General features: G+C 36.6%; 1 protein-coding gene and 1 pseudogene across 2 annotated transcripts in view; one reads left to right on the top strand and one right to left on the bottom strand.

Annotated features, from left to right (window-relative positions):
* LOC135196996 (caspase-1-like) overlaps window positions 1-21,623 on the bottom strand; it is a 59,461-nt gene that overhangs the window by 15,170 nt on the left and 22,668 nt on the right. The gene's annotated exons all lie outside the window — the stretch shown is intronic.
* LOC135196995 (caspase-1-like) lies at window positions 1,261-15,589 on the top strand (annotated as a pseudogene).

The raw sequence follows: 21,623 nt of genomic DNA, 5'->3' as shown, positions 1-21,623 counted from the left end.
AGTAGGGTATGGTACAGAATGTTTTTCATTACTTCGTACCTGGTTAAAATACCATACCGTAATTTTGTACCGAACCCTCAATAATTTTTCTGTACTGTACAGTACGGTAAAGATAACGTACCATAATTCCGTACCTTTATCGTTATATAAGCTAACTCAATCTACATCACTAAAATCTCTTTAGTAAAATTTCAATGTTAACAGGTGTAATTTAACAAAATGTTTCCCAGTATCATGATTCTTTGTATAATAATAATAATACATTTTCAAACCATGACCTCTTTTAAGGATCATATTAAGAAAAACAAAGTATAGAATAGTCTAACCATCAATGGAACTTGAAAGCATTGCTTAACGTTACCATGTAATTGATAACTGGAAAAAATGTTCTCAATATTCATAAAGGCAGTATGTATCAAATATGCATTAGCAGTAATTTCTAAGTTATATATCCATGCCTAAGGTAAGGTAAGGTACGGTACGGAATTCGCCCATTTTTTTGTAGTCATAGTTTATAGTTTCAATGTTCTAACAAACTTAGAATATTGACCTTTAATTGTTAATAGAGTAACTGGTAGTAGCCAAAAAAGGTTGCATGATTTCGTAACGAGACTGCTATTCATGTTCCATACATTACTGTAAACATTTGAGAACTAACTTGGTGGGGATGCATACAGGTACTAAATATTAAATATATTTTGAGTTTCATAATCTTGTCATTATTAAAAACTATAGTCTTGAAACCTTGAGTTTACTTTTACAAGTAGATGTGAAGTATTGGTTCTGTAAATTTGTAACATTAAACGTTTATATTTTACAGTACATTAGTATTAGGCAACTTCCTTTTGGACTTTACATGGCTTTATATTGTTTAATTTTTTTAAATATATAAAAGGTTTGGAAAAAATGTAGAGGCTGAGATAGGGCAAATATTTTATGATATTGTTTTTAAACAGCTTTAATATACATATTTGCTCTGGTACTGTATTATACAGACATGCTTTCAGGTGTATACTCTAGTCATATTAGTTTTTCATGTATTTTTGTAACTTGTCTGTACATATTTTAGTTACATATCCTAGTAAACATTACAAACCTACTGTTTCAAGTGCAAGTTACTTTTCTGTATATGCTGAGCACTATTTACTTTGTAGATCTGACCATAAATTATCTCGAACTTCCTAAATACAATTTTTAATACTGTAACTTGTAAAGTTGGCATTCACTAACAGTATTAACTCTTAACCCTCAAAGCTCGGGAAGCAATGGGCTTGGATCAGCTTATGCAAGAATGCCAGTTGACAGGGATGCTCTACGTTACAACATGAACCATCCTTCTCGTGGACACTGTCTCATCTTTAATCATCGTATCTTTGACAGTCACACAGGTCTAGGGGTAGGTTTTAGAAATATCAGTACATTGAGAGCCTGTAATTGTGTGTGCTTGGAGTGTAGAAGCATGAAATTTGTATACTACACTCCCCTGAAAATTCCTGTGGATGTATGTTGATCCTTTCTCATCCTTTGATCTGTTCCTTCCTTTTTATAGTTCATTTGGGCATTTAATTTTTTTGGAAACACGCTAAGGAAGTTCATGGACCCTTGGTGCAGTATGTTAAAATATATGCTTGCCATGAATACAGTAGTAAGAATGATAATGATGATAGATTGCTAACAGGTTTTATGTGGATAAATGTGGATTGTGAATACTGTACTATATATTATTTAAATAAATGATTACTCTCAAGTATTTTGTAGTTACGTATTTATATTGAGTGTTTTGTATTTTAATGTAATTCTTTTCTGAAGATTTTTCAAGTGGTATAGCTGGCAATTGCATTTCCAACAGCATATGAGAATGTGACATATAGGTAACCTGCTGTTCTCAAGCCTGATAAAATGTAGAAAAGTATGATGGGAAAGCATACATCACTGACTGAATCATTGTGATATTCTTCATTGTTTTTGTATTGTTTTATAATTGGCTCATGCATTTTTACTGTGGATGCATTTTATCATTGCATACAAATTTGTCAAGGGTTCTTGAACTTATACAATTAAAAAGATGAAATTATGGGGAGGATGATTTGAGTACAGTGCTGTCTCCATTGTTTCGAATTGTACTGTTCCGTACAGATAGAAGGGGAACACAATCATTTATACAGATCTTGTGGTAATACCTGAAGTGTATTCTATTTTTGTAACATTAACTTCCAACATTCAGTCAGCTGTGAAGTTTTGCTAAATTGTTGGTAAACATTCTTAACATTCTTGTAACCAGTTTGTCTTTGCTCCGATGGTCAGCTTGATTCTTGTGCGATCTCTATAAAAGTAATTACTGGCAATAGGATAAGCTAACTTTTCTAATTCTCATCACCTCTCACATTTATAAAAATAATATTCCTTATATAATCTAGTTATAGCATATCTATGAACATGATTTACTTCATTCACAATTATGAAAGCCATATAAGAAACTCAGTTTTGCACTACAAACCCTTCAATTCTTTCAGTTTTATATCACTTGTTTTATTTGCATTACCACTCAGCTGAAAAATAACTGCAGTTGTATTTAAGTAATATTTTCTGCTTTCACTCTACTGTCTTTTGAGAATTCATTGCATGTTCTAAGTTCCATTTTTTTCTTGTATGACTGCCCAGTAGTGCTAAGTAACATGACTGACTCATGATGATGTTTATATTAAACTTTTAAGATTTTATGTGTTTAAAATTGTAAATCTCTGCCATCTTGTGTATGATTTACCCTGACATGTGAGTTGCATTTGTAGACCAATTGAGTTGGCTCAAAGAATTGTTATCAAATTGCCAAGGAAGTTTTTTCTTGTTTGTTAGCAGCAGGATTTGTATAGTGCTACCAAAGGCTTATCATCATAAGGCAATAAGTAACTAGGTTTTGGGAAAGGCAGAAATGTAACATTTGTGGAAAGGAACATTTTGAGTGGTAAATTGCCTAGCTTTGGCAGAGGTTTTCAATCTCTGAAGCTCTTGTTTAATGAAAGGGTGAACATTGGAGCAGATATTTAGAACCAGGTGGGTAAGAGATCAGGGGGAGTTCATTTTAAATAAAAGGCTGAAATTTGCGACACAAAGACCCTTTAGCACTGCCTATATTATGTCCTGTGTATGATTAGTAGGTGTTGAAACTTAGTGCTTAGTAGTACTGTATTGTAGTGGATAGTGTTTACATTGGCACTCCAGTTTTTATCATTTAGTTATTAGAAGAACATTTGTATTTCTTGTTTTCTCATTGTGTTTACATTTTTGTATTCAGTTTCTTTTTCGAAGTCTTGTTTGAAGTTTTGACCAGTAAGAACTTGTAGAATTATGGTATTTCTACATTCAAGGTAGTATGTGATTGACACTGCCAGCAGATGCATTTTAACAAGAAATGTGCTAGTGTCCAGAGGAGTTATAACCATGTTTGGTATATGTAGTTGTTTCTCTAGCTTGTTCTTGTTCTTTGTACGTATAGCCATCAGTTCTGTACTGTTCTTGTATATTTAGTGTTCCTTCCTTATTTCTCTTATCAAGATGGTTTAAAGGTAATGTGCTTCTGTTGATTTTACAATGCTCTCCACATATCGTTACATCACATATCTGTTCTATCAAATTGTAAGGCTTATTTTTCCACTAATATTTTACTATTGAACCAAAAATATATATAACTAACCATGGTTACATCAGTCATCCATGAGAATACAAATATCTTTCTTTAGTTAACTTGCTTTGAATGTCCACTACATAACTGGATTATGCTTCAGTTTATCTCAAGGAGCAGGAGAGTGTAGACCTTGGTGCTCAAAGTAATCATTCATATGCTTCATTTTTTGGTAACATGTGGCTAAGCTGTTTCAGTTTTTCTTAAAAGTATCATCTTCATTGAATGAAGAATATTAAGTAGTTACAGTTATTTTCCAATAAGTTTGTTTAATTTTTTTGTTTTTTGATAAGTTCCCCTTAGCAGTTTCTCCTATCCTGGGGAGTGAGACCCAGATACCATTTTAAATTCTTTAAGGTTTTCTATACAGTTTTACTATTACAGTAGTACATCTACCTCTGTCTATAACTTAAAAAAGAATCTTGATAGCTTTTTATACTTCTGGATATTGTATGCAAGGATTAATCCAATGTCAGGAAAGAATAAAGAGGTAATCCTGTATGTACGGTTTTGAAAGCTTTCTAACTCTTCGGTGGTTTTATTTTGTAAGTTTCTGAGAGTAAACAGGGTTGGGCTATTGCATCTGTGCCATATTCTACAGAAAATTTCAAATAGTATTCATGGCTTGAGCCATTTGACATTGCATGGGTGGAAGTTAGATATTTCAGTGCTTAAACCATTATTTCTTCAAGGAATCTAAAGCTTTAGCATATTCTATTGACTTAACAAATAATGGTGTACTTGTTCAAATGTTTTAAGTTTCAAAATTTGATTTCCAGGAGCGGAATGGTACAGACAGAGATCGTGATCAAGCTAAACAGCTTTTTACAAACCTTGGATACCAAGTGGCAGTGTATGACAACCAGACTGTTGGAGCGCATCAAGGAAGTCATACAGGACAGTAAGTTTCTATTATTTTTATGTAAGTACATAGCAGTTTATTATTTTAGGTAAAAGTTTCTACTCAGTGGCAACTTAGCCCCGACCTAGAGTTCTTTTCTGATGTGTCAGAGGCAGTTACTTACTGCACAGCTCCCTCAACAGGTAAGGAGCAAACAAGCATTGTTTCATTGCCAGCTATTTTATTCAATTCCATTATAATTGAGGGTGTTGTTAGTAGCCAAGTCCATTTTCCCCACCTCCTTTAATATGGAATCGGCTAAGTAATTACTGGACAAGTTACTTACATAAAAATGACATTTTTTTGGTAAAATAATTTTACATATACTTACCCAGTAATTATGGCAACAAAATTTTATATTTGCCCAGTAATTACGGATGGAGTCCACCCTCCTCTTAGCTCATAGACATTTAAGCATAAACAAGTTGGGCTGTTAGTGTAGTTGTTCCTCTTTCCTATTACATAAGTGGGCATGTCTAGTCACTTTTACAAACAAAAGAATTGCTAACACAAATTTGACAATGTAAGCTACTGTTAGGTAGAAACTCTTAGCAAAGTAATTACTGGGTAGTATACATAAAATTGTATTTTATAAAAAAAATGTAATTTGTTCATGAAACTTACCTGTCATATATATATAGCTGTATTCTCCGAAGTCCGACAGAATTTCAAAACTCCCGGCACACGCAGTGGGGGCGGCCAGGTGGTTTAGTACCCATTCCCGCCGCTGGGAGGCGATATCAGGGAATCATTCCCATTTTCTATCAGATTTTTCTCTGTCGCGGTAGTGAAAACACCTGTTTCCATTACCTCCGCCTAGGATTTTGAAAACTTCATTAGCCGCTTAAGTATCCTACTTATTTTTTTTGAATGATTGACTTGGATTTGTGGCTAGGCATACGCTATCATAAATTAATTAAAATTTTTTCATTGCATATGATGTCTGAATCTAGTTAGCCTAGTTTCAGACTTTGTTGTCTGCAACGGGTAAGGGGAGGCTACCGAAACCTTCGGTAGACACTCGCTTAGTATACATGACGTTTACATGTTTTCTTTGTTGAAAGATCAATGTAATTAGTGTAATGTTGACTGATTCCGAAAGAAGACGTATGATTCGTATGTACGCAAATTAGAGCGTGATAGAATCAGGAGGTCTTCCTCCACAGTAACAGAAGTTAGGATAATGAACCTACTAACCTCCAGTAGACTTTATTTTGCCTAACCCTGTGGTATGGCTTACGGGCCTAGAGGAAGTTCTGTGAGAAGTAATGCCCTTTCTATTATGGTGGATTACATCAAGTAAGCTTGAAAAAGTGCTCGCTCTCCAATCAGTGTTGTGAGTGTAGTGATGTTGATTTTGCACCCTAGTGTTGTGGATGGGGGCGTCAGATCGGTCCTATAACGCCTCTAGGTCTAAACCTCTGTCGGACTCCCAGGACCAGGGAGGGGGCAAGTTGAAAACCGAAGGAGGGTTACGGGAACCCCCCACCGATCTGGCGTCCCTTCGGCAGGATAAGGCTGCCAAAGATCGTGCACGTGCACGAATCATGAAAGATTGCTTCTCGTCCTCCGAGGCGTCCTCCCCGCAAGGTTGGAGCTCTCGAAAGGACTCGCGCCCTCTAAAAAAGAAGCTTCAGAGAAGAGGATGCTTCACGTCCTCTCTCTCGTCAGGAGGGAGCGTCAGAGTACTGATCTGGCGTCCCTTCGGCTTGACTTAATATCGATAAGCGTGACAAAGACGCAAAATGTCGCACAAGCGGCTGTCGTCTTGGTCAAGAGATTAAAAATGTCCTTAAGGCAGGACCCTCACGAGGACGCCTTTCGAGACATTCAACGCTCTATCGAGAGGAAGGAACGTCTTTACTCTTATAGCAAGTATTGTTTTCTTGCTTTCCAAGACGCTCCCCTCCCTCCTCCCCTCATGGCGCTATGTATACGTTATGTGACGTTCGCTTTACTACGAAACGGGATATTGTTCAAGCTCATAAGCTTGACGTCTGGCAAGCTGATTTGCATAGTCAAACAGCTCGCCAAGACACATCTTACTCGTCCCCTAAGGGACGCTCTGTCAGCGGACAGAGATGCACAATGGACAGACTATCCTAGTTTTCGACAGGAGAAGGGCAAAGAATTCCTCATACCCAAGAACACACAGGCGTCCTTTTTAAATGCCCGTTCTGCAGTGCGATGAGCGTGACAAAGACGCAAGATGTCGCACAGGCCGGAGTCGTTTTTGTCAAGAGTGGCGAACGTCCTTAAGACTCGTCCTGATGACGATCACCGTACTTATGCCTAGGACGCTCGCGTTTCATGAGCGGCTCTCCCCTCGCCAGGAAGCCTCTCAAGTTACTCGTGTTGACGCACGTCATTCACTATGACGCTTCCTTGATGTTCGGTCCGCTTCTTCTATTCGGACCGCTCTTCAAGACGCTCAAAGAAAGCAATCAGGACGTTCGGCAAGCATCTCGCGACGATGCTTTTGGAACGCTCGGCGTTCCTTTTTTGAGCGCGTTTCTGGATATGTTCATTTGCATTACTAAGACGCAAGATGTTGCACAGGCGGCCACCGTCTTTGTTAGAAGGTAACGAAAGTCTTTAAGGCCGTCTTGGAGACGATAGCCTTACGGCTTCCTATAGTGCTCTCACACTTCAGGAGCAGCGTGCGGCTCTCCAGGACGCTTTTCGGGTGGCCTTTCAGAAGACGCTCGACGTCATAAACATTGATAAGCTTTTTGGAAGACGCTCGATGTCTTAACCCATCTGGACGCTCGCCAGGACGCTAGCGAGGCGCTCGCCAGGACGCTAGCGAGGACGCTTTGAAGACGCTCGGCATCCTACACGTCATGACGCTCGGTAGAGCACTTGCCAGGACGTTCTTCAGAACGATAGGCGTCCTACGCATCAAGACGTTCGGCAGGATTCCTGCAAGAACGCTCTTCAAGAGGGCGTCGTCGAAGAAGAGGAAGGAGTTTGGTCTCGTCAAGATGTCTACTTCGCTTTCTACGAAGGGAGCGTTCAATAGAATCCATCACTTGATGAATTCCAGGAAAACTGTAAGCAAGATTTCGGTGTCATAAAACGCCTCGTCTGCTTTCGGGATTGCGCTGCCGAAGGTTGAACATTAAGGTCCTTCCTGTCGTAAGCCCAGTCTCTAATCAGGAATCCTGCCCCTTCATCGATTTCTGCGGGAATCGGGAAAGGCTATATGCTCGAATTCCTGGATTACTTTCCGTCATGCAATTGGGTTAGTTCTCATTGACAAAGTTCTTAATAACATTTTATCGCATAAGCGGATAAGTAACAAAATTTCGAAAGAGCTCTCATTCATTAGTCAGAGGCCTATCCGGGGAAAAAGGACTTATAGACTACGTCCATGAAGTCTTATGTCAAATATCATAAGAAGCTTGAACTTTCCTTTTCGATCTTCGGTTCTCACTTGAGGATTTCCATTTGAATAATATTTTTGTTCATGACACTTGCCTGCCAGATGTATATATGGCTGTATTCCTCTGACGACAGCTATATATATATCTGTCAGGTAAGTATGAACAAACTTTATTGTATCATGACAATATCATATTCCTTCTCTTGGCAAAGAGAATGAAGACAGTCGATTTCCATTCTCTCTCTCTCTTCCGCGTCGAGGAAAGAATGTGGTAGTAGAATTAGATGTTTCAAGTGACTGCAATACTTATGTATCTTATCTTCGCGTCATATTACTAATGTAAAGTTCAGTCATATATGCATATCGTAGTTACCTCTACAGATGGCAACCGAAAGGACTGTTATTTTAAGTGTATTTAATCGGTCCTTCCTGCAAACTTCCAGGAGTTTCCGGTGTAAGGACAATGCTTGAAGGTATTGTTACAACAACACCAACTCAGCTTCTGCATGTAGCGAATTATGTTTCGCTTAAATATGCCTGCTTGAGAATTTCCTTATGATCGATAATAGTAACGAACCTATTCCTTCGTAGAAGAGAGTAGCTGGTAACTCAGGCAGAATAGTGCGAAACGAGAGGTTGCTGTCATTGTGGATGACGCCAGTAATAATCTCGGTACTCCCGGCAACTTTCCAGGAGTTTCCGATTTAACATTTGGTTAATTAAGCGTAATGTTACGACAACACAAAATCAGCTTCTGTATTTAGCGAATTCTGTTTCGCTTAAATATGCCAACTTGAGAGTTTCTGTTCAAATAATGGAAAATCTATTCCTTAGATGAATAGAATAGCTGGCAACTCGGCATAAGACTGCGAGAAGGTGAACATAAGCTGCTGCCTGTAACTGTCACAGTGTCTCACACTGTCACCAACTCAGTGTTAGGTAGCTCGTTGTAATGCTCAGTCGGTTACGTCTCTCTCTCCCGCGGGATTGATTTTACGAAACCGTATCTCTGCCCTACAATCATGACTTTCGCCTCGGGTTGAGGGGATTTCTGGTAATCATGAATAAACGACTTCCTTTTGCTAAGAAATTTTCAACAGAGATATCTCTTAGACATGTTCGGCGCTGCTTACCGCACTGTAACAGAATTCTGTACGATCTTACCGCAGCATAGCACTATAATAATGCTCTCCTGCTTATGCAAAGCGCAGCCTTATTAGGGAAGGAAGCATGCTTAGTGAGGGAATGGATGAGTCTGCTGGGGACCATTTCCTCGCTGGAGAAGCTTGTTTCCCTGAATAGACTGCAATTCAGACCTCTACAGTTTTTCCTACAGGAGAACTGAAATAACATCAAAGATCTAGAGATAATTCTAAACGTCTCTCAATGGGTTAAGGATCACCTCAGGTGATACTGAGAGGGAGCCAGGCATCCGGACGAGGTCCTCGGCACATAATCTAAAAGAATTGGAAGCAATTTGGTTGGCTCTCCAGTTCCTCGAAGAGTGAGGTTTTGGTCGAGTGGTCCAAATCATCTCAGATAATTCCGCAGCTCTCTCATATCCCAAGAAAAGAGAGATGGTTATCGGCATAGGCACGGAACGTAACGATCCTTAAGAGGTTCGTTACACGATTGCACGTCCGTGCGGATCTTCTCGATCGACGGCAGCAACTACTGACGTTTGAGTAATCCTTGCTTAGAAGTATGTCGAGAGTTGTTGGAGACTTTGGGGACGTCCTTTCGTAGATTTTGCAATATTGAAGACGAAGAAGCTTCCTCTACGTTGCGCCCTTATTCTCGATCCGAGAGCGGTAGCAATAGACGCCATCCTATAGTATGGAATGGGGATAGTTGGTTAGCCCTTTTCCCCTATTCAAAAGCTTAGGAAATGTAATAAGATAATCGCTGGCGTCAGAGGGAGTGAGAAAGACGCTGATCGCCCCATGTTGGCCTTCGAGAGGCTAGTTCACAGAGGTCACGTCCTTCAGAGAGCACTTTCCAAGGACCCTTCCCGAGAGAATCGGTCTACTCTAACAGCCTCACTTCGAGAGGTACCTAAATCTCTCCGCTCTGAAGTCTGAATGCGTTCAGACTGTCAAGAAGCGAGAGGATCTTCAAGATTAATTGCAAGTCTCATTGCCAAAGCAAAGCAGTGCTGCATATTTTGCAGTGTACCAATCGGAGTGGGCCGTTTCTCGGACATAGGGCAGGAAGAATGACTGTTCCTCCACCTCTGACCTCTGTGAATTACTTTACCGCCGCCTTCCCCATTCCGTCTGAAGTATGGGATAAGCTAGCAGTCCCAACTATTGTAGAATACGGAAATATGTTGACGGCCTCTAGGCTCAGAGATTCGGATCTGTCAAACAACAAAGCCCTTCACGATCTTTGAGGTCTGTGGAAATCTTGAAATTTTTTAGATCGAAGCTTCCGGCATGGAACTTAGATGTAGTCTGAAGTTCCTGATGTCAAAGCATTTCGAACCTCTCCTTTCTGTAAACTTAATACACGTAACCAGAAAGGCTAATTTTCTAACCACTCTAGCTACGGCAAAGATGGTTAGTGAGGTTTTAGCCATCATCAGAGGTTTTGGCTTTAGAGGACATAATTCGGTGTCCTCTAGGCCTTCCGTTCTTGCTAAGAACGAAAACCCGTCTAACCCTTGGCCCAGAGACCTGGAGATCAGGGGATGGCACAAATTATTGGGCAAGAGCCACAGAGAGTCCTGTGCCCTGTCGGGACTCTCAAGTTTTATCTTGATAAAAACTAAAGAAAGTCGAGGTCATTCGGACAATCTGTGGTGTTCCGTAAAAAGACCAGACTTGCCCATGTCGAAGAACGCCCTTGGCGTTATTTTTAAGGAGTCTTTCTAAGAGGACTCTTCGTCATGTTTGAACAAAGATTTGAAACCTTTTAAAGTAAATGCTCACGAGGTGAGGGCGCGGCCTCGGAAGCATTTCAACAGAGCATGACACTCAGTAATATCCTGAGTGGCCACGTTTGAGCGAAGCAACTCTGTGTTCGCTTCACACTCCCGACGGGATGTGAAGACGACATATGAGATCTGCGAGTCGCTTAGGACCATACATATTCCGTAGTAAAATATTATTGGAGGCAGGAAGCAGCACGAAATCCTATCCTATAGAAAAGGGATAGGTGTGCTTTTAAAACTTTGAAGGGTTGGTCGCTTGAGGCGCTTTCCCTTTCGTTAGCCTAGAAGTTATGGGACTAACTTCGATAGGTTAGGTCAGGTGGTGGTTTTAGCTTCGTTGCCCTCACAGTATGGTCAATATGGTCTAGTCACATTGTGGTCACGCTCCCGTTGACAGATCAATCTAGAGCGCACCAACTACACAGGTCACTACCTTGTTGGCAACTCTAGTAAAGCAAAAAGCAGACTTCGGTGACAGTAATCAAGAAGTCAGCTATGCTAACAGGTAAGGAATCAAGATGTCAATCATCTGCACTTGAGGTGTTTCCTAATCCTTCTATTCTGTCCCTTCCCACCTCCAAGGTGGGATTCAGCTATATATATCTGACAGGGGGGGGGGGGGGTAAGTTTCATGAACAAAATGTTATTGTTATGATACAATAAAGTTTGTTCATACTTACCTGGCAGATATATATAATTAAAGTACCCACCCACCTCCCTCAGGGGACAGTGGTATGAAAAATCTGAATAGAAAATGGGAATGATTCCTGATATCCGCCTCCCAGCGGCGGGAATGGGTACTAACCACCTGGCCGCCCAACTGCGTGTGCCGGGAGTTTTGAAATTCTGTCGGACTTCGGAGAATACAAGCTATATATCATATCTGCCCAAGGTAAAGTATGAACAAACTTTATTGTATCATAACAATAACATTTTTATGGATAAACTTAGGGAATTTTGGTCTGATCTACTAAAGTATGAAGTTCAATTCAGTATCTTGCATGAAGTTAAAAAGATTCATTTGGAAAACTTTAGCTTTTAAGAATGTATTTGTAATTTTCAAATGGAGACAAAGTAAGGATGTAATTTTAGCAATACCTAATCTACTAGCATTAACTGCCATTATTTGGTCCACAAAAAAAAAAAATGGTTAATTACAGACAGACTTTTTCATGATGAATTGTCTGCCATTGCAGGTTAATTCTGTGTTCCTGTGCAATTTTCCTAAAGCAAAATTCCTCTTTTTGGTATTAGTTTGTGTCTCATTGAATCTAAACAGAGATTAAAGAGTGACATGGTAATGTTTGAGGATAATTGAGTTGAAGTATTCAAGATATTTCTGAAAATTATAAATAATTGTGTTGGTGAAAATTCTTGTATTATGCTGTATATTTATTTGTTTTTAATAGAGATGGATCTCAAGTAATGAAAGCTGCTATTTTTACTGCTTTTAATATTACTATTAGATCTTATGTAAATAAGATGCAATTTCTGGTAGCCATCTTTTTAATGAATGCATAGGACTTCATAAAGCAGATACTTTGCTAATCCTGTTTATGTGAATCATCAGCCAAGTGTTTAAATACTTACAGAGCTATGGATATTCTCATTGTTTTCAAAATTATACAGTGTTTCCCCCGTATTCGCAGGGATGTGAACCAGACCTCTGCAAATAGTTGAAACCCTTATAAAAATGCTTAAAACAGCCAATTTTGTTAGTTAAAACTCAAGAAAAACCCAGTAAAAATGTTTACATATGTATACTGGTTATAAAGTTTTATCATAAGAAGTGCATTTTATGATAAAATGATAAAAAAAAAAGGAATTTTTGGATATTTCTCATAGAAAAATACAGCGAATAACCAAATTTTCTGCGAATAACGGGGTTCACTGTATATGTTTTATGCAATTTTGTATATAAGTTTTATACAAGTATACAATTTTACAGTTCCATCTTATTTATCCTGACAGTGGCATTTGGAATTGATCACAAGGATTGTTGATTCCTTAGTGATTGTGTTCATGTCCTCATGGGAGCAGGAGGTACTATATGGACGTAATGGAAGTTTCAAGGCAAGAATTTTTGTTTGATTGTTTTCAATGCAGATCAGTGCAAATCACTAGCAGGAAAGCCAAAACTGTTTTTCATTCAGGTAAGTTTGAGCATGAAAGGGTCTAGTTATCTGCTTTTACTTGACTGGGCTGAGTTATAGCTGTCTCTTTTGAAGCTGTTAAAGGCAATCTGGGAAGAGAAGTAATGTCAGATAACTGGGGTGAGAATCTGGTGGTAAATGTGTTTAAACTGAAGGGAGATATGGAGTGTTATATTTAAGGAGGAATCAAATTAACAGAACATTTGTTGAAAGTTTTGGAAAGAATATGGGATGATAGATTGCAACCATTTGTAAAGATTGTGAACAGCAGTATGGTTTCATTATAGAGTGAAGCATATGATAATGTGTTTTGGTGCTTTAAGACAGAGTAAAGTGCCACAAAAGTTGGTTGGTTGGTTTAAAATTATGTATAGCATAAAAGAACAAAGGGCAGCAGCAGTAAGTCTGACAACACAGAAATGTTTGAAGTTGGGTGAAACCAAGAATCAGTACTTTCCCCATTTCTCTTTGTATTAATTATGGATGTATTGAGTGAAGTTTAGGAATGGAATTCTGAGGTAATTCTTATGTACCGATGATCTGGTGATATGGCACATACATTGAAGAATAATTGCAAAGAAGTGTAAGAGAGCGGAGGGAGTCTCTTGAATAGGTTGGTATGGCTCCCGCAAGCAGGTTGGGAATAGGTTATTTGCATAAGATATGAGAAGCTTAGCTTTTATAAAAATTAGAGAATGTAGTATAAAAACAGGTACGAGAAAATGGAGGGAGGGAGCAGGAGTAGTGTGTGGCAAAAGAAAGTAAAGATCTGTTGTAGTGGAATCAAACCAGTGATGAGAAAAGTGGACATTAATAAAGAATGAGTAACAGAAGCTGGAGGGGAAAAAATTAGGGATGGAGATGACATTTGGGAAAATTAAGAAATTTGGAGAAATTCCATGGTGGTCAAGATTACTGATATGATAAAGGAGTTGAGAGTTAGGTGGTATGAGCATATGGTAAGGATGAATGAAGAGGGCCTGGGTAAGAATTCTTACAGATAGAAGGTCGAGATGGAGTGCCAAAGTGAAGGAGAAAGTAGAGGAGAGGTGCCGAAAGTGCTTTCAATTGAAATAGTTGAAGCATCATTTCTACTGACCCCTCAGCATGGGGATAGTGTTGAGGATGAGGAAGATTTGACTAGGAAGTCATTTGATTCATTACTATACTTTTCCAAGAGTTTAGTATGATTTTTAGTTACTTTTCTTGCTATGTCACCAAGACAGAAATTAATTTACCTGGTATTAGTGATGCTTTTATTCATATTATGAAGAAAAAGTTTTGTTTTATACCTTGGAAGTGTTGTCATCGATGCATGAAAGACCTAGGAAGATGCACTTTCATGGATCTAAAGATTCACTGGATGTTTACTCTTATTGTCAGGCATGCCGTGGAGAGGGATTGGATGCTGGCACTACACTTATAAATACTGGGCCAAAAGATGAGACAGACTCGGGTGCGCTGTCCTATAAGATCCCGAACACAGCTGATTTTTCTGATATGCTGGCTCTACTGTGCCTGGTGAGAACAGCTTTTATTCATGCTCTTGTTAATATGAATTTTGTAATGGATCAGCTGCTTTTTAAAAGTGACATTGAATTTAGGTATTTTATTTTTTAAGGATGTTGTAGCCCTAATACTCATATTGATTTTTGGTTTTAAAACTACCAGTTTTTTTTTTCAGATTTTTTAACAATAGTAAGCTTAGTACTAAATTGTCATACAACAAAGATAACTCATGTGCTTCTGGCATCAATGGTTTTACACCTGTAGACAGTAGTTTTGGATTTGAGTGCCAGTAGGGCAACTGTAAGGTTTAAGAGATGATTATTTTTTTGTTTTTTTTTCTTTTATTTTATGCTCTTAGTTATGTAACTTGTTCATTTGTGTCTTTTCATAATATACCGACCAAAATGCATAGAATTTCAACTTTAAGCAACATAAGTCCTAAATATTTTATGTTTGCAGAATTTAAAACAAATTTGTGATTATTTCATGTGCCACAACTTAAGAATTATATAAAAAAAAAAAATCCAGTAACAAATAAGATCCTCAATATTCTCTGTGAAATTTCAGGTCACTTCTCATGGCGCAATACAACCAATGGTTCTTGGTTCATACAGTCATTGGTTGCATGTCCTGAGCACACAGTCCAAACACGATGATTTTGTTGTCCATGATGACAGATGTAAACCGCTACATGATCATCATTTTGAGTCTAACTGTCCATGTGAGTTTTGCATTATGTTCTCCCTAAATCTGGATTATTTTTATTCCCATTGGGCCTGAGAAGTTCAAATGGGTATAATTCTATAAGTCATGTGGATATCATTATATAACTTGACCCTTGGGTCAACTCCATTTTAGCTGGTTTGACAATTTGTTTGGTTGAAATGTAACAACATTTTACATGTAACAAGTAATGAAGAAAAAATATTGTTCATCTGTTTCAGCTCAGCAACACATGCATGGAAAAAAAACAAGTTGCTAGCATTGTCTCACTCTGATGCGGCAAGTCTACTTGACCCCAAAGTATTGACTTTGTGCGAGTAAAACACAGTGACGGGGAAGCAGAAGCATCAGTTGCCCACTCATGAACAAGTAGAAGTAGAGGTAGAAAGACACAGTGATGAAGTATCCATGGCAGTGATGATTACCAAGAACAGAAAAAGCACTTGTTTTGCTGTTGGCTGCCATTCAAGTCATGCCAAAGGAGGCAGAGGTACCCAAAGGTAAAAAAAGGAGATACTCGTGAGAGGAAATATTGGAAATTTAATCGAAATTCTGAAACACTTGAGAGTAATAATTGCTCTATGAGGGATAGAAATGATTTGTGCCTCAAGGCAGAAGGGGAAGTAGGGTTTCTAATTTTGTAGGTAGTTTAGTGCCAAATTGGAAATTTTCTTTCAAGTGAATTGAATTGGTTGGCAAAAAATACTCTTGATGAATACAAAGCCAAGTAATCCTAATGTAATTGTCTTTTTATGAAATGTCTTGATGAAATGGCTGATTTTTTGGGATGAATTTTTAAGATAATTAAGTTTATCTTTTAACTTTACTGGTAAATGGACCTCTTTAGATAGCCCAGTTTCCCAATATGTACTGTATGAAAATTGGTTCTCCTCTGTAACAACGAAGTGCTCAACTAGTCTTTCTGTATAATTAAGTAGTGTTTATTTTTTTTCCTTTACTTGCTGTGTTTTGCTCGAAATAGATGAGTAACAGTACTTTACAGTCAGTGATGTCACTGGTAGAAAAGTAAGATTTGTTATCACAGATGTGTGCAATTTAACCAGTAGGTAGGTGCTTCTGTGGTATGTTTCACAAGAACGTCTACCACAAAAGTTATCAATCATAGTTGTACTTTGCATTTTTGCATACTGATATTAGATCAACTGTTGGGCAAAAATACTAAAAGAAAAGTTTGATGGAAGCAAATTAATATAAAAGTCCTTATAAGCTTTTATTTATTTTTATATATACATGACTGCTGCTGTACTGTATTTTGATGACGTAAAGTTGTTTGACTTGCAGCTTTATCCTTGCCACGTAGAAAAGCCATATAATGTAGTGAATACAGTTTGTACAGTGTTTTGTTTTACCAAATGATTGGTTATTGTCTTTTTGAGATAATCTTACAAGTAAGTGTGCCATTTATACTTTTTATAAAGATCTGATTTTTGGTACTTTTTGTTGCCTACAGATGTTTTCAAAATCTTGACCATGTACCATATTATACAGATAGCATACTCTTGATTATACATGGTGTGCAAATTATCAGTTTGTAACATCCATCAGTTACAGTTACCATAATCACTGTCTTGAATGCTGTACAAGAATTAGTGGAGTTGCCTTAAATTGATACTGCCCATAGAAATATCAGTAGAATTTTAGCACAAAACAGTCTTTCATGCGCAGTTTTACTAGCCGTGCAAACAAGGTCTTTCAGATTCTCTTTAAGAATTAATTTTTTATAAACAAAATAGTCTTTCAGATTTGTAATTCACAAAGGCTTGTTTTGATACCATTTGATATTAGCACCTCAAGCTGTCTTTCATACTGCCTTTTCAAGGTATTTTATCATAGGAAAACACTAGGTGGCATGCAGTAGAATTTATACATTGATGTTATCCTCACAGTAGTTTATAAGAATCTTTAGTGTAATTCATTAGATACATTCTGGGTTGCATTTTGTGAATATTGCATACTCTCGACTGCTATAGAATCTTTTGGTTACTCATAATATTGTGAAAAAGTGACTTAGCAAATAACTGCTGATGTGGGTAACTTAGGTGGCAGTTTCCAGTTGCTTTGGAACCCACAAAGTAGAATTAGAAATCTGGAATATGATATACTTATGCTATGAAGTCAAACTGAAGGCATATGTTAAGTTTGTCCACCTTTATATAAATGTAAGCATTGCATGTCAGGAAATGTATACATCTTGGCTTCTATTACATACCTCTGTTTATTGTGTAGTTTCTGTAGGGGAGTACATATTAGAAATATTTGATTTAAGATGAAAATGGAAAGTAACTTTTGCTCAATTTAATTATTTGTGCAATACTGATCAAAATAAAAGACAAGAAGGTTGCTCGGGTGTCATCTAAATAAAGAAACATGCTACTGGCAATTTCAGTAATTTTGTTATAGGGCACCTGTGGGTACTTGTGAAATGTTTCTGTAAGCATTTTGAGCTTTTGATAGATTTAGTGTCATGAGTTTCTTGGGAAATGATGTTCTGCATGGAAATACAAGATTGCCATTTTAGAAATATTTGTAACATTCATATGATTAATACTAGCCGCAGAAAGTTTTGCCATAATTATGTATATTTCTTGTAATCTGTAAGATTAGATTGGAATTATTTTTTGTAATTTTATAATATAACAGGCATTAAAGACAAAGATTTATACTTGTGCCATTTACTTTTCTTTGCAAATACTATAATGAAATTAATAAATGTATCAATTATCAGGTTACACTGCCAAATAGCCTTTACTGTATGTATACAGTATCGATTTCAGTTTGGATAACACATCATGAGTGATGTAGACTGAGAATAATTTATGATGTGAAGGAAGTGTTGTTTTCAAAGAAATGACATTCAGTTGTAGTATATACAGAGTCTGTCTTTCGGATGCAGTGGCATGGTTGATTATTAAAAGCTCAACGATTTGTTTAGATTTTTTATCTAATGGATACTTAGTTTGTAATACAGGCCAGAATGAGAAACTCAACAGTTAACAGTGTATTATTGTATATTTTTAAAATAATGTGTATAGGATGTAAGCATTTAATTTGTTTTTTTTTTTTTTTTTTTTTTTACATTTATTTTGTACAGATACGTTTGCAATGAATATTCTTGATGAAAAAATTGACTACTTGATAAATAGCAAATAGGATTACATGGACAATTACATAGTACCTCTTTTTATGTTAACAGTTAAAAAGATGCCATATGGGGCCATGTGTAAATGGAAGGGGGTGTCATATAAGGTTTTGAAGGCATATCTGATGTTACAGGCAAAGATTTTTCATGTAACATAAGGAGTGGATATCTTAGGAGGCCTACTCCTTAAAGTTGAAATTGGATTTTTTTGGACAGCTTACTCCAGATTTAGTAAAGTTGAATAGGATTATTAATGTCTGATATATCTTTCAAGTTTAGACTGGAATTGTTAGGGCTGAACTCTTAATGTAATACTTACTTGATACTTAATATCTGACATTGCCAGTGTACTGCTTGATCCACAAATTCATGAAGTTCCTGTATTGTGTCATTACTGTGGTGTATGAAATGTATATTATTTATTTCTTGAGGTTTTATTATGCTCTCTTGGCTTGCATTTATCTTACTTTCCTGTTTTGTAAATAAAAACTGGTTGTTGCCAAGATTCCTATTTAGATATAGTTTTAGCATTTTTTATATCTTGGTTATTATTAGTCAGTTATTTTCAGGCATTTTTTTTTTTTTGTTTTATCAATTTTCCACTGATATTATAGCCCATGGTGTTTACCATGGAAAAAAAGATCTCAGTAATTTGGACCATCCAGTGTTTTATTGTGTGCAAAGATCTTGTTTCTGACAATGTGTATTGTGTAATATTTATATCTTTTGAGAATATTTTTTATTATTTTTTTTTTTTAGTAAGGTGTTAACTTCAAGTCCCCTGCAAATACTATATGAATCAATGGAATCAGAATGGAGCAATTCTTACTTTGTTTAATTTTGTCTGTACTATTTGCTTCATTGTTTGAGTAGGTAACGCATTGGAAAGTTGGTCTGTCAGTTTATCTGCCTGACTTGAGTAATTATTATACCCTTGTAAAGTCAGGAAAGGGCTGTGTCATGGTAACCAAAATTCCTTTTCTCAAGAATACTTGTAAATGGAAAGTTAAGGATCGGTGTCCCTGCTCTAAATGTGAAAAGGACCCAAATTTTGTTTAAACAACTCTGATTAGGGTGATTTTACTGCGTGGTAGTCATGTGACAAAAGATTTATCTCAACAAAAAAACAAGCAGTTCTTTACAATGCAAGTTATCAGTGATTGCAAAGAATAAAGCATGTGTGTTGTATAGGTGGAACAAGCTTGAGCTCTCCAATTTTCATAAAATTTAAATTTAAATTCTGATTTGATGTGTGCACTGTACATAGGACAAGATGCATTTAATGAAATCTCTAGGTTCAAAGTTGCATTTTTTTTAATTTTAAGTGATACAATTCATGGATTTGTTCATTTTTTTCTAACAATGGTTGTTTTGCTGCTGGGCAGCATTGAATGAAATGCATTTCTGCAGGTACTTCTCTGTTCTGCCATAAATCAGAGTGATCCTCAGTAGTCTACCAATTGCCATAATTAGCATTTTTTTTTAATAAACAAATATTTTAATTAGAAATTGACATGGCAGTTTGTTCTTGCAAAGCATATTCCATTTTTGTCAGTGATCCATTGCAAAATACTAGTAAACCCTATTTACAATTTGATGAAGTTCCCACAGCATTCTATCACACCTATTTTACAATTGATGAAGTTCCAACAGCATTCTATCACAATTCAGCTTGATATTTTTCCTGAAAATTTAGCCAGTAGTAGAGTATGTTATACAAAAAATTGTCTAGCAGTAGACTGTCATATGCATAATTTGCTGTCATAGTTGTGATGTATAAAGACAATGATTAGCCTATAGAGTTCTTATTCACTCTAAGGCTACCTCTGTAGAACTCTGGATACTGCTTTGTCTTGCAGTATTGCGGGGACACAATAGGTGTTATTGGTCTTTCCAAAGAAATTTTGTTGATTATTATAAAATTGTCTTATGCAATATGGTGAACTTCAGTGGTTGTGTACTAACTATACATAATGTCATATAGCTTATCAGAAATAAATATATAATGTAAAACTAGTTTTTTTAAATACAATCCAAACTGATTTATAGTGAACCGTTTGGAAAAATTTACAATTCTAACATTAAGATTCTTATTCTTAGGCATTAAATCTGATTCTTATAATCCTTAACTTTCATGATTCCAGTCTGTGTAGCTGAGTAATGACTAAATTTTGATAGGTCAAAAAGAAATAACCCCTGTCTTTGAGCACTTTATAAGTAGGGGAGAAAACTGGTTTATTACCAGGGCAAAGCTTAACCAAATAATGCCCAGTAGAAGGAAATCATACTCTTGTCAAGTTTAAAAAGGGTTATACAAAATACTAGGAAGTTCAGAGAATCCTTAGTATTAGGATATAAACAAACTTTGTCTAACCTTGTTGCTGACTGACCCATATTCTTGTAGGACTCCAAATGTAAAAGAATGTACTATGTCTTCTTACTATATGCATTTTACAAATAAATATGGTTGAATGCAGTGCTCTAAGGATGAACTTATTGAATAATACAGTAGTGAATGCTGTAACATTGTTTGAAGGTCCACAAAGTAAAAAGAAACTATTAGCAGAGGCAGGATTTCTTACTACAGGGCATTGGTGTGACAGATTTATGCCCTATCTGGATTTTTGTACTAAATCTTTTTGATAATAGTAATTTCATGAAAATCTGTAAATGTATACTTGATACTCCTTCACAAACATGCACACTTGCAACAATTGGCTCTTCTAAATGAATATATACATGTGCATAAGCTTATAGTTAAACACTAAAAGAATATATATATATATTATATATATATATATATATATATATATATATATATATATATATATATATATATATATATATATATATATATATTATATATATATATATATATATATATATATTATATATATATATATATATATATATATATATATATACAGGCTGTCCCCGGGTTACGACGGGGTTCCGTTCTTAAGATGCGTCGTAACCCGAAAATCGTCGTAAGCCGGAACGACGTTCTTGAAAACATGTCCACAGGGAAAATTTCACTAATTTGCAATTTTCCTTAGGGCCGTATCTCTAAAAATTATCACTAATTTACTTTTTTTCATGTGGAACACTGTGTATTCACAAATTACTGTATATTTTCATTAAAATACAAGAAAAAGAGAGAGAGAGATTACATACAACCATT

Source organism: Macrobrachium nipponense, chromosome 18 (genome assembly GCF_015104395.2).
Source record: "Macrobrachium nipponense isolate FS-2020 chromosome 18, ASM1510439v2, whole genome shotgun sequence".
NCBI classification, from domain to species: Eukaryota; Metazoa; Arthropoda; class Malacostraca; order Decapoda; family Palaemonidae; genus Macrobrachium; species Macrobrachium nipponense.
Note: the sequence above shows the minus strand (reverse complement) of the source record. Positions and strands in the feature narration are given on the sequence as shown.